We start from the raw sequence: 13787 nt of genomic DNA on the forward strand, positions 1-13787 counted from the left end.
GATTTCTTTTTAACTTGATTTCCTCTGTTCAATCCTGTTTTATCCTCATCGCCACTTTATTGTAGGGTGGCCAATTTGTACTATTAGTGATCGAGTTGTCACTTCTTGGGTGGAAACATTAAGTTTATTTACAATATACTCAGCAGCAACTACACATGCGCTTTCAACTCCAACTCTTATCTCTTCACTGACTGCTGAGGTAGCCCGCACTACTTTCACATTGGTTACTACAGATCATGTGATCTTGCCTAACAAGCATTATTCTTAAATAAAACCATAATTACTATAGCCAGTGAGAGCAACTCAATAATTGAACTAACCAATTAAGCCACTTAAATGGTTCCCAGCTATTCAGAGAGCAATATCTGATTATAAAATCGCATAGGTGCCAACGGAAAATATATTTTGAGGAACAGGCCGAAGAACCTCTGATGGAACAAGTCAAGGAGCAACAAGTATCTTCTACACCCTGATAAGTGCAGCATTTGCAGGCATGAAGCAAGATTAATGAGAGGGCTTTGCAAACCTACCAGGCCTATGTCTTAAAGATGGTGTTTAAAATAAATACTTGATGATAATGTAGATGAGAGCAGCCTTCATTATATGGGATCTGTTGTATATGAGATGAAAGAAATAGATACTTATGGGATAGCATCACCTTACACCCTTTCTGAATAAGTGAAGTGGTGATTTAAGATTGCCAATAAAGTGGAGAATTAGCATTAGAGATAATTGTCAGTAGAGATTACATACACCGGGAGTAGTTCATGAACAATTAATGGCTAAACTGGACCATCATGCGGACTTATAGATGGAACAGCCATGAAAGTAAAATGGTCCAGATAGCAGGAATGTTTTGCCCATCCTATTGATCACAAGATCAAAATATAATTATTGATAGAGATTAAGTCATCTATCCAGAAACTATAGTCACTCCACTGCTGTAATGAGATTGCTTCAGAAATGTTCCTAAGGTCTTCATCTAACTCCTGCATCCAATAGTTCATTCCCTATGTTGATCACTCTTTGTATATAGCAATCCTAAAAAGATGTATTTTTCTAGTTTGAGCTTGTGTTCCTTTGTCCTATTATCATAATTGAATTTAATGTAGTAATCCCAAATTACTTTTCCTTACCTGCTCTATATGTCATACATCTCCTTGCTAGACTAAAACGCCCAAGTTTCTCCAGTCTCCCCATGCCATACAAATCTGTGTGAATCCTCATTATGGCCTTGGCTCAGTGATATTGCTTTTATCCCTTGATGTAAAAGATTGAAGGCTCAAGTATCACACCAGAAGTGGGCACATAATCTAGGCTGATACTTTGGTCCATTGGTACTGAGGCAGTGCTGCACAGGCAGAGTGTTGTCAGAGTCATTAAGCTGAGGCTTTGTCTGTCCTTTTAGGTGGGCATAAGGGATCCCATAGCATTATTCGATTAAAAGTAAGCAAGCTGTCTGAGCCAACATTTACCCAACAGCACAACAGAACACAGTCAACTGGTCATTTACCTCATTAATGTTTGTGGAAACTTGCTGTGCCACATTGGCCTACATGGGAACAGTAAAGTAAGTGGGAAGCAAAATTAGACAGGGTGTAAAATAGATATCAACCTGGATATGCTCCAACCTCCCCAGGTAGGTTAGGTTAAAACAGGACCTTAATGTTGACATAGCAGAATGTCAAGGCCTTTTCTAGACAGAGTAGCCAGCTGACATTGAAAGGACTTCAGCACCACATAAAAAATATCGTCATTATTTGAGAAATGTATTCCTCCAAAGTCTATGGACTCTAGTAAGCCTTCATTCCTGGGGATTTATATAAGCTTAGTTGATTGAGACTCACAAACATTTAGAACCACTAACAAGTTTATCTCAATTTAATATTTCAGATTCTATAATCACAGGAATTTCTGTGGATTATAATATATCATCCTCAGCACTGTCCAATAAACACACCAAGGGAAACTGAAATCATCAGATCATTCTTCAACCACTGCTCTGATCAAGATGTTGATGATCAGATAGAAAGGAAATTTAACATCTTCCAGTCTCGACTTCTCTTTCCTGTCGATCCGTTTGGCCAAAGCTCCAACATAGTTCATTAATCATGACCCAAGAAGAAGTATCAAACTTCTCCTGCAAAAATAAGACAATTTGAGGTTACCTCAGAGTCATAAGTGAGAGAAAATCTTTCTCTATATAATAACCGTAACTTACATTTATGTACTTATGTAGCACTTTTAACATAGAAGCACATCCCAAGGCAGTTCACGGGAGAGTTATCAAACAAAATTTCACACCAAGCCTCAGAAGGAGATATTAGGGCACATAATCAAACGATTGTTCAGAAAGGTACGTTTTGAGGAGTGTGTCTTAAAGAAGGAAAGTGATGTTTGAGAGGTGGATAGGTTTAGTGAAGGAATTCCAGAGCTTAGGGACTAGGCAGATGAACATTCTCTGAATCCTTCCTAATCAATAGCATGACTGCACTCCTCTTGTTGGGATCTATTTGTTCACCTGGTGCTACTCCCCAAGAACCCTCAAACAAAAACAAAATACTGCAGACACTGGAAATCTGAAATAAAAACAGAAGGTGTTGGAAATATTAAGCAGGTCTGGCGGCATCTGTGAAGAGAGAAAAAGAGTTAATGGCCAGAACTTTACCAGCCCCCAGGAGGCGGGGGCTGGTAAAATTGGCGGGGGGGGAAGCTGAGTTAGATCGGCTCCCCGGCACAGTCCTGCCATCCAGGTATTTTACTGATAGCAGGGCCAGATGTGGAGAAGCTGCCCACCCAGAGGAGGGAGTAGGTGGTTTACATATGTAAAGGTCCAATCAGGGGCCATTTTACATTGCTATTGGCATTTTGCCACTGGTGAAGGAACCCACCCCCACGCCCCACATTCACACAGTGTGGGAGGCTGCATCTAAATGGAGGCGACCTCCCAGCACCAGGCCAGGAGGGAAGGTCGGAAGGTCATACTGGCCAAAGAAGGGGCTGCTGGTATGGAAGGCAGCACCCACGGCCCCAGTGGCCTCTCTGGAAGGGTTTGCCCTCCAACACTCAGTGTTTCCTAATTTTATGTTTTTACTTAGCTGCCGAGGTCTCCTACATTACTCAGCGGTGACCACTTCTCCCAGTGGGTATTGCTGAGGCCCCAGGCCTGCTCACCCTGTGACTGGGCCAGAAGCATCAGGTACCCGGCAACTCCTCTGAATTGGATGATGGGCTCACAGGTGGCAAATTGGGAGGCTGCCTGTGGTAAAATTGCTAAGCAAGTCCCGCTGCTGGCAAATGTGGGCTTGGGACCTGGAAACATCCTAACATTGCGGTCCCAGCACCTGTCGTGAAATTCAGCCCAACAGCTCACATCTGTGCCCTGCTATCAGAACAGACCTGAAACAGTAATTCTGTTTTTCTCTCTCTACAGATGCTGCCGGATCTGCTGAGTATCTCCAGCATTTTTTGCTTTTATGGCCAACAGCCCTTGGTGCTTTCATTCTCAATTCCCCAGCGTGCATTTTTCTCGAAAGCAAACTTAACACTTGCATTATTAAACTGTGCAGGGGAATCTAGTAGATTAAATATTGGGGGAGAAACAGGATTGGTCAGAAAACATAGACCATTCAGAAATTAAAGAGCACTACTGTGCCAACAGGTTATGGTTTTGAGTGCCATAGCGGGAGCTCAAACTCACCTTAAGTTGGTTCTCCATTACAGTGTTGCATTGTGTAGATGCTGTCTTTCCAATGAGACATTAAACTAAGGCATTGTGGCTATAACAGGACTGTGACAAATGCACTCCAGCATAACTTGTTGTGTGCAATAGCTGATATTTCTGAAAAATAATGTGTTAAAACAAGTATTTTGCTACTGAAAGCCATGCCAGCAACAGAACATATCTAGGAATCCCACGGGGCAGAATATTGCCCTCGTTGGGGGAGGGGGGGAGGAGTAGGGAAGCTGACTGCCACCCACATTCGGGGCCGCACTGTGATTTCCCGCTGGTGGGTCAGTTAAGGACCGCCCGGTGTGAAAGCGTGCTGCAGCGCTCAGAACTGCCTGTGTGAGGGGGTGAGGTGGGGGTAGGGGGGTCGTGCTGCAGGATGGCGAGCGTGAACTTTGCGCATGCCCGCAAGTGCGCGCTGGAAAAGCTTCCTGAGGCACGGCGCTGCCTCAGGGAGATGAACAAGTTTTGCAAATGAAAAATAAAGTATTGTAAGATGTTAAAAAAACACGTCCCCTCATGTGACAGCAGGGATATGATAGAAATAAGTATGAAAATTTTTTTTTCAATGACAGATCAAAACCTCACCCCGCCTGTGGATGAGGTTTTGCAAAAAGTGCAAAGGCTGCCTGGCCTTTTTGCCTGCCCGCCAACTGTAAGGGCAGCGAAAAATTTAAATCAATTGGATTGTTAATGGCCTTAATGGGCCTTTTAATTGTCGGCGGGCGCGCTGCCAACTCCCACACGCACCCACATACCGAAATATCGTCAAGTGAGCAATGACATTGGGATGCTCGCCCGATGTCATCGCGCTTCATTTTACGTTCGTTCGGGTCGGGCGTGCGCCCGCCCGATGAGTGGGAAATTCTGCCCATGAAATGTCAGAAATATCCACTGCACTCCATTTAGTTAAATGGGACCCATTTCCCAATTCAGTTGAGATTGAACTGCAACAGATCCAAATCAATTTCCAGTCCTGTGCCTTGCAGGTTATTGAGAAAAAGCTTTATTCCTTCAATTTTCTTTCCCACTTCGTCACCCTGTGATTCACCCAGGGGCACAGGCCAATGGACCCAAGATATGTTCTAGTACTGTCCGTCCTTACTTCAGTTATCAACCAAACAGAGAGAGTCAGGAGGTATTTTGGGCACCAGGTATCCTTGTGCACACTTCAGATGGGGGTCACTCAGCCAGAGTCCCTGAAATTTCCCCTCCCTTTCCCAGCGTTTCTGATGCCAATTAAACATAAGCACCAAAACTGCCTGACTCAGAGCAGACCACAGGTTGAAAACAGGGGGCAGAATAATTAGAACGTCTTTCATGCTCAAACATTCCAACGTACAGCACAAATTAACGTTGTGGAACAACAGCAACTTGCATTTATATAGCACCTTTAACATAGTAAATTGTCCCAAGGCCCTTCACAGTAGGGGAATCAAACAAAATTTGACATCGAGTCACATAAAGCAATATTAGGACAGGTGACCCAAAGCTTGGTTAAAGAAGTAGGTTTTGAAGAGTGTTTAACAGGAGGAGAGAAGGTCAGAGAGGGTTAAAAAGTGGATTCCAGAGCTTAGGGCCTAGGCAGCTGAAGACACCAGAAAATCAGTGATGAACAACCAGCCGGCATTGGAGAACACAGAGATCTCAAAGAGTTGTTGCATTGGCCGAGACTACAGTGGGAGGGTGCATTGTCTGCATAATTTAGGATTGCACCATTCAATACATCTATCCACTGAATCAATACATCTATCCACTGAATCAATACATCTATCCACTGAATTGATGAGAAGGCCAGAGAAAATAGTCAAAAATTAAAAATAATTAACAAAAGGAATCTAATACACTTACTTTTAATGTGCAAAATCATACTCATTGGTATCAAAAATCCAAAACATCAAGAAATTGAAGATCATCACTTTATGAATTAGGGGACAGATTCTTTTTATTTGAATGAAAACTCTGGCCTCCCGTATTTTTCACGTTATATAATATATATGTATTAAAGTTACCTCTCCCCACTAACATTGTATGACTCACTTTCTGGATCTTTATCAAATAACAAAACAGAAAAGCTGCACCACACACAGCAATTAAATACAAACAGAGCAAGTATCTGCTCCCATCATTTGAACATTCCATTAATATATTTAAACTCTTGTCTGTAAGTTTATTAACAGAGTGTGGGAAAATAATTAAATGGCTTTGAAGTATCATGTGCAGATCTTTAGATATCCGACACAATTTGGGAAGATGAGAGAACGCTTGTGAATCACTTGTTCATTTCACAACATACCCTATCAGCCTCCGAGTTTTTTGTTATTCTTTTTTAGGATGTGGGTGTCACTGGCAAGGCCAGAATTTGTTACCCATCCCTAATCACCCATGGACTGAGTGGCTTTCTAGGCCAGTTAAGAGTTAACCACATTGCTGTGGGTCTGGAGTCACATGCAGGCCAGATCAGGTAAGGATGGCAGATTTCCTCTCCTAAAGGGGAATTGTTGAAGTAGAAGGGTTTATATGACAATTGATATTAGTTTTATGGCCACCATTACTGAGGCTAGCTTTATATTCCAGATTTTATTAACTAATTGAATTTTTATTTACTGATCAATTGAATTTAAATTCCACAGTGCCATGGTGGGATTTGAACCTGTGCCCATAAAGAATTAGCTTGGGTACTTGGATTATGAGTCCAATGACATTACTACTATGCTAATGCTCATGCACCATCCCAGGAAGTGAGGTTTTCGAGCCTCACTCTGGTTAGGCCAAGCGAATACAAAGCAGAAGAAGATCTTTTAAACACTGGAGTGGCATTCACCAGAATACCTATATCTCGACAGAATTACCATGTATTTCCACCTGCTGTCCTAGTCCTTCAGCCCTAGAAAGCAGGATGATGGCTCTAAATACTGCACAGAGGTTCAGCGAAGGCACTTGCGTGTGATGGGTTTGAGTGCAATATACTGCCCACCACAAAACATAGGTGTAGTATTTAGCCTTAGTTGCTGCTCACCTAGGAGAATAAAAACAATGTAAATGTCAATGGGAAAACACTTCCACTGCAATTCCCTAATAACTGGCTTATAAATCTCAAATGAGAGACTTGAGTTAATGTATGAGTAATTGGAGACATGAAGTGTGGCGAGGGAAGAAGAGGTGACTTTAGGCCTACGATTCACATGATTTGGAAAGTGATTGATGGACATTGATTGTATTTTCCTATACAGCAAGTTGCGATGATCTGGAGTACATTGCCTGAAAAGTTGGTGTAAGTATTCAATAGTAACTTGCAAAAGGGCATCAAACATATTCTTAAAAATAAAAGAAGGATTATGGGGAAGGAGCAAATGAGTGGGACAGATTTGATATCACTTTATAAAGGATTAGCGTGGGCTTGATGGGCCAAACTGTATTGTATGACTCCATGATTAATATAATTCATTCCTAAATTGTCTCCAAAACCTTTGAAAGAGAAACAGAAAATGCTGGAAAAACTCAGCAGTCTGGCCGCATCTGTGGAGAGAGAAACAGAGTTAACGTTTCAAGTCCAAAATGACTCTTCTTTGGAACTCTTCTGTCAGAAAAGATACAAACAGGGACACAGGCATGAACAGAGAGGCATGCGGTCACAGCCTAGCCAGAAATATTTCTTCAGAAGTATTTGAAAGTGCAGAAAGACAGAAAAATGCCCCCAGTTGAAAAATCAGCCATGGAAAAAAGATCTCTGGAGCTCAAAGCCAAACCAAGAACAAATACATTATGAAAACTGAAGACCAGAAAAAGATACACCGCTGAGAAGAAAGGTACTAATGATGAGATGGAACAAAGAACACAGTGAAAAATTGGCTGAGTACAGGTCTCCCGCAGGAAGACAGGAATTTAACAGTAACTAATGGAAAGATCATGAATTAATAAACAAAGGCACAGAAATTATATTGTGGTATAATTGATGTGTATGTTTATCTGAAATTCCGCTCTCCCCTATTTCAGTGAAGATGCTAACTTCTTTAAAGTGAATGGCTAACATTTTTGCTGCAGTATTGGAGTGAAGATTTGCAAACGAATACATTAAGGGTTCAAACATATTATCCAACAGAATTATTTCAGTCACACTGAATTGAATGAAAACACAGGTTATGGGAAGAAATTGAGAAAAAGCAATATTCAAATTTCAGTGTATTAGAAATTTTTATTTCTAATTCTATATTTCAGGGTTTTTAAACTAAACTGGTAGCTGAAGTATTTTTGAGTGAGTTTATTGGTCTCTCGTCTGTGTGTTGGGTATTGATTTGCTGCTTGCTATTTCTTCATTGGTAGGTTTCCTACTTGTAACGTAATACCCATCCAGAAAGATCCTACCGCTCCTGCCACTATCAGCTCAAGAAGGTGCCCTTCTTCAGGAAAATAGGGCTGGGCAATATTCCTGAGAAGAAACTAGAAAAACACAAGGCAATATATAGGCCACGATTGAGGTTTGCACCAAGCATTTCACTTTGATGTAAAACATATTGTGCGACACCAATAATGAAGTCACCCAAATTAAATCTAAGCTTTTCTACTGTGTCCTCATGGGCATCATGCTTTAGGAAAGATGTCAAGGTCTTGGAGTGGGTGCAAAGGTGATTTACTCTAATGGTATCAGGAATGAGAGACTTCAGTTGTTGTGGAGAGACTGGAGAAGCTGGAGTTGAGAACAGAAAAGAGAAGGTTAAGGGGAGATTTTTTTCAAAGATGTTTTGATAGAATAAATAGAAAGCGAAACTGCTTCCACAGGTAGAAGGACATAGATTTAAGGTAATATGAAAATATACTAGAAGTGAGATGAGCTTTTTCTTTCACCCAGTGAGTTATAATGATCTCGAATGTATTGCCGAGAAGAGTGGTGGAAGCAGATTCAATTGCAATTTTCAGATGGGAATTATATAAATAGTGGAAGGGTGCAGGGGGCATGGGGGTTGGAAATTGCATGGGTATGACAAAATAGCAAAGGGGTGGGACTAATTGAATAGCTTTTTCAAAGACCCAGTACAGGAATGATGAATGGCTTACCTCTCTGCAATAAGATTCTATTCTTCTATTCTATGAACCTCTTGGACATCTACTTCAACTTCACAGCAGCTGCAGTACCTTTGCAATGGGCACAAAGTGCACCTAAAGCACCAGCTGGGAACATTTCAAATAACTAGTTTGAAAAGCATTGACTCCTTTGATTCTTAGATTAAAATGTAATCATCCTTTGGATGTCAACGAGCAGAGGTATGCTGAGGCATGCTTGCACAGGACAGAGAACATGTAGAGTCAGCAGTATAACTCAGGTCAAACGGGTACCAGTAGTATAAGGGAATACGAGTGATTCAGTGAGAACTAATTGGGTTGGAAAAGTTCATATCTTGATGCTATGACTGAACATTCACTCCGGAATAGTGAAGGGCTCATTGTATAATGCAGGTTTATGAGAAATGGGAGATAATATTCACAAGAGGCTGATTTGTCATTGGGCTGAACTTTGCAATTACTATTATTTTTAGAGTTTCCTTATCACAAGACAGCATATTAATAAAGTTGCTGTTTGTTTAACATTTTACACATCTCCTTGAAATTCTTGAGTGTAAAGGTAACGTCTGTCACGGACTAACATCGAATGGCAATCAGGCTGCTTTTAAATGAGATCACAGCAACTAATTTATACTCTGTGAACATAATAGTCATCACAAGAACAACCACAGCATGGGCCCGAGTCAACATCATTAGAAGGCTGCTGTCTTCTGAAAGGTTGTGTTTGCACTGAGAGATTATCCTTGAGTTTTCTCTTGCATCCTGGCACTGAATTTAATGCAAAGGTGTGCCAGATGAATCAGGTGGCACATGTCAAGTATGCCACGGAAACAAGAGTTAGGATTTATATAACGCCTGAACCCAGCTCTGACAAGATTCTAAAATACCTCACAAAGAATGAATCCCCTTACTGTACAGTTGCTGTTGTGTACGCACAGTAAGATCCCACAAGCAGCAAGGTAAACGGCCGTTTAATGCATTTTTGGCAATTCCGGTCCAGGAGAGAAAGCTAGTCCTGACGCTAGGGGCGGAATCTCACTGCCTTAACCTCTGGCAAAATGCCGGGCCCATTACTGAGTCTGGAATCTGCACAGCTGATCAGCGTACTTTCCAGTTGTTCCTTATGGGGGCTGAGTAATTAAGATCCTCCCTCTGCAATAGCCATCCAATTAGAGAGCGCAGGAGGGATGAAGCGCGTGAATGAAGTGTATTTGATTGAACCATGCCACACATTGCTGCCACTGTCAGTGCTGCCAGTGCCACTTCAATCAGAGACGCAAAAGAAGTTGGGAATAGGCGATAGAAGGGGCAGGGCTGCAGTCTACCTCATCTTTGAAGGTGGTGTTGGGAGCAGGCAGACAACAGGGACCTGTGCTCTTTTCCAGAGGCTGAAAGGAGGAGGCCAACCAGCTTCAGGGGGGGGTGGGGTAGGTGCAGGAAGTAGTTCAATAACCTCATGGGATCTGGAAAGGTGAAAGCCATGCAACTCCCAGCTGGTGTCGATCAGTCTCTCACCTCCTTAGAAGTTTGTTATGATCGCTGCTGATGTTACTACCGGACAAGTCAGATCCCAGGAACCTTGACAGATCCTAACTTTTATATTTTGTTTAGAAACGTGGAGGGCAGCCACCAAACACAGTCATGGGAGTCACTTTTAATAAAAGAATAAAACATTTATTAAACAAGAAAACATGAAGTATATTACTCTACTCCTTCACCCTAACTATACCGTTACAGATAATACAAATTCATAAAGATAACACAGTTACAAAATTTATCTTATGCTCTAATGTTCACAGTAAGTATACAGTCCATGTAAACTAATAGGCGAACTGTGGTCAGACACACCACATTCTAAAGCCAAGTTTCTGTGGATGTCTCATCAACAACCCCCACCAGATGCTTATTACACTGTGAGCCAACTGGTCTCACTGAAACTCTGTCTTTCTCACAAGGATTTCTAATTTCCATGCTCGAAGAACTCGCCTTGGAATTCTCTCCCAAATGATGCTTTCACTCGGACATCTCCAACGAGGATCCACCTCCAGGGTTTCAAGTTCTCCTTCCGATGTTCTTTCCCCTGGATCTCTTCATGCATTCAAGCTTCACCTTCCACACGCACTCTCTCAGATATTCAGCTATGCCAACAGAACACCATTGTTCCAAAAGCCCATAGTATGTAGTCATCAACTTTCGGTTGTCTCCTCAGATCTTCTGACTTCCCTTAAGCCTACTATGCTTTAGGTCAGCTCCCTGCAGCTGTGTCTCTTTAATTCAGAGTCTTTTCCTCTACTCCTTACTTTTAACTTCACTTAACAGCATCTTATTCAGATTCCTGTTCTTTTCCTTTGACTTGACTGTCTTCTTGGGACCTCTTTCTGTCCCACTCCCTGGTTTGGGACCTACTTCATTGTTTTGGGACCTGCTTCCTGTCCTCTTCCAATCTTGCTCCTCTGGGAACCTTGTCCAGAATGGGGATGTAGAAGGTCGCCAGATCTTTTTGTGCTGTTTCACTTTCAGGACTTGTTTCCCTGCTGCGCATGCACACAGGAACAATTTCCAGTTAAACACAAAGAAAGGAAACAAACTGTGCATGTGCACAGGGCTGTTTACTGGCTTGAAAACGTGAACATGCACAAACTGCTCATGTGCAGCGAATCTCCGGCTAGCACATGCACAGAAGTCAAAGAACATAAAAAAGAACTCCCTGCACATGTGTGGCCATTCCAGGACCGGCACATACACAGAGACCATCAGGGCCCACTGGGCATTGTATTTCCCAAACTCCAAGGTGCGATCTCTGTTTTAAAAGGCAAGTTTTTCTTCTTTTTTTCCTTTGGGATTCATAACACATTATCCCTCAAAGAAAGAAAGCTTCATGACTGTGAAGGTTTCTTTACAAGAACTTAACATCATGAACTTCTAACACATAGCTTAGTACATTCTATACAAATAAACTTATCATGTTGTTTCACATCCACACATCATATCGTACAATTGCAAAGATTTAACCAAAACAAAAGTCTGCAAATATAACATGTAAGACAAGCATAATTTACACATAGTAGAATTATCAATACTCAACCCTTGCCTTTCTTTTTCTCCTTATGCCCAGTCTTCAATTCAACAAAGAATGTTTCATTTAAATCCACAGCTCAATCATCCTTTTTGTTAGCTGTAGGCATAATTCCATCCTCAAGTTAATTTTCCAAACTCACATGTGGCAAATTCTCATTTCAAGATTATCAGGTCAGAATGGCATTTTTATGTATTAACAATTTATTTCTCCTCTGATCCAAATCTCTTTTAATTGTTTCAAGGATGTTATTGAGATGCTTTTTATGTTCACGCAAAAGGGTTCATACTTGGTTTGATCCCTGAACATTTTACAATTTTTTTGTTTCTGCCAATCCCATTTCAAATTGGTCTTTTTCAATTCTCTTTGAGCACTATCAAACACTTCCTTCTAGAGTTTTATTGTCCATTTTAACCCTTCAATTCTTTTACATAATCCACAAGCTGTATCATTCCACTCCCCTGCTGGTTTCAAATGGTGTTTTGCAAAACATCCAATTGCCTGGACTCCAGATGTTGCATCTTGTGTGTTAACACTGGCAAGCCTATAAATTAATATCTCTGCTCATTGGCCTCCAGGTCATTTTGCAGTTTCGGTTCAAGTATTTCAGTTGCTTCTATACTGCCCATTACTGAGGTTGATACGTCAGTAATGTTACTTGGATCAGTTCTTTGTTTAACAAGATCACAATTCAGCAAGGGGTTTTTACTCATAGGAACAACTTTGGAACTGTGACACGTCATACAACACATCTCTTTCATTTTCTGCAGATTGCATCAAGATTCAAGAACCTCATTACTCTTTTCATGACAAAGTTCTAACAGTTTGCTAGTTTAGGTTTTTTAACTCCACATTTGACCAATTGTTCTAATTTTCCAGTAATTCCTTTTCCTGTTCAAGGCATTTTCCACGATACTTCATGGAGACCCCTGATGCTTAAAATTTATCAAATTTTATCTGAAGATCGACCTTAATCAAATTTGCCACAACAAGTTTATCATTTAGACATTTCAAGTCCTTAGTCTACTTTCTGTGACTGATGCTCAATTCTTCTTACCAATTCTCATTTTTCATTTGCAAATTTCCTCTTTTGTGCTTGAAAGTTAGATCTCTACATCTCATTTTTGACCACAGTAATTTTAAGGCATCGGTTAAGATCAACATGATCAAACCCTTGCTGCAATACAGTCATCGCCACATTACTGTCTCTGCCAGCCAAATCATTACCCTGAATAAACTCTGCCCCTTCAATAAGTGATCTAGGAATAATTCCCACTGTAACAATTCCATTTATGAAGTCAAAAAAACAGGTTCATACCCCTTATTAATGCCCCTTATTAATACTTCTTCCTTCATAAAAACGTTTGGAACACGCATTGTATCATCAGTCACCATTAAGGACAGGTCTGTTTATTTATTTTGTTGGAGGAGTAAGGGGAAACTTCTCCCTTCAAGATAAAACATCCAGAGCCCCGTGTAGCCTGACTCTCTGTATCAGTAATCAAAGAAGAATTCTCTGGACTATCCTGAGCCATATCCACACCCCCCACCCCCCCCCTCCCACTTTCCATAGGTTCTGAGGGAACACGTTCACCTGTACCACAGCTACAGTTTTAATGACCATTTCCTTTTCTGCTGCAACCTTCCTGGGGATTCCTTAGGAATTCTTACTGCTGCAATAGTTTTCCCATTTAATTTTCAGCAATTAGTTTTATTATATCCAGGTTTATTACAATAGGAACATTCCATTTTCTTTATATCACTTTTAGGTTCTAGCCTATCTCCTCTATTATTTTGGCGTCCTTCTGTTTGCTCCTTAAAACTATTATCTTTCCCATTATCGGATTTTCTATTCCTCCAACTTTCTTGTTCACTTTCATACGACCATTTTCTCCCATCTGTGTGAAATATCATCAGTAT

Source organism: Cetorhinus maximus, chromosome 24, assembly GCF_964194155.1.
Source record: "Cetorhinus maximus chromosome 24, sCetMax3.hap1.1, whole genome shotgun sequence".
Lineage (NCBI taxonomy): Eukaryota > Metazoa > Chordata > Chondrichthyes > Lamniformes > Cetorhinidae > Cetorhinus > Cetorhinus maximus.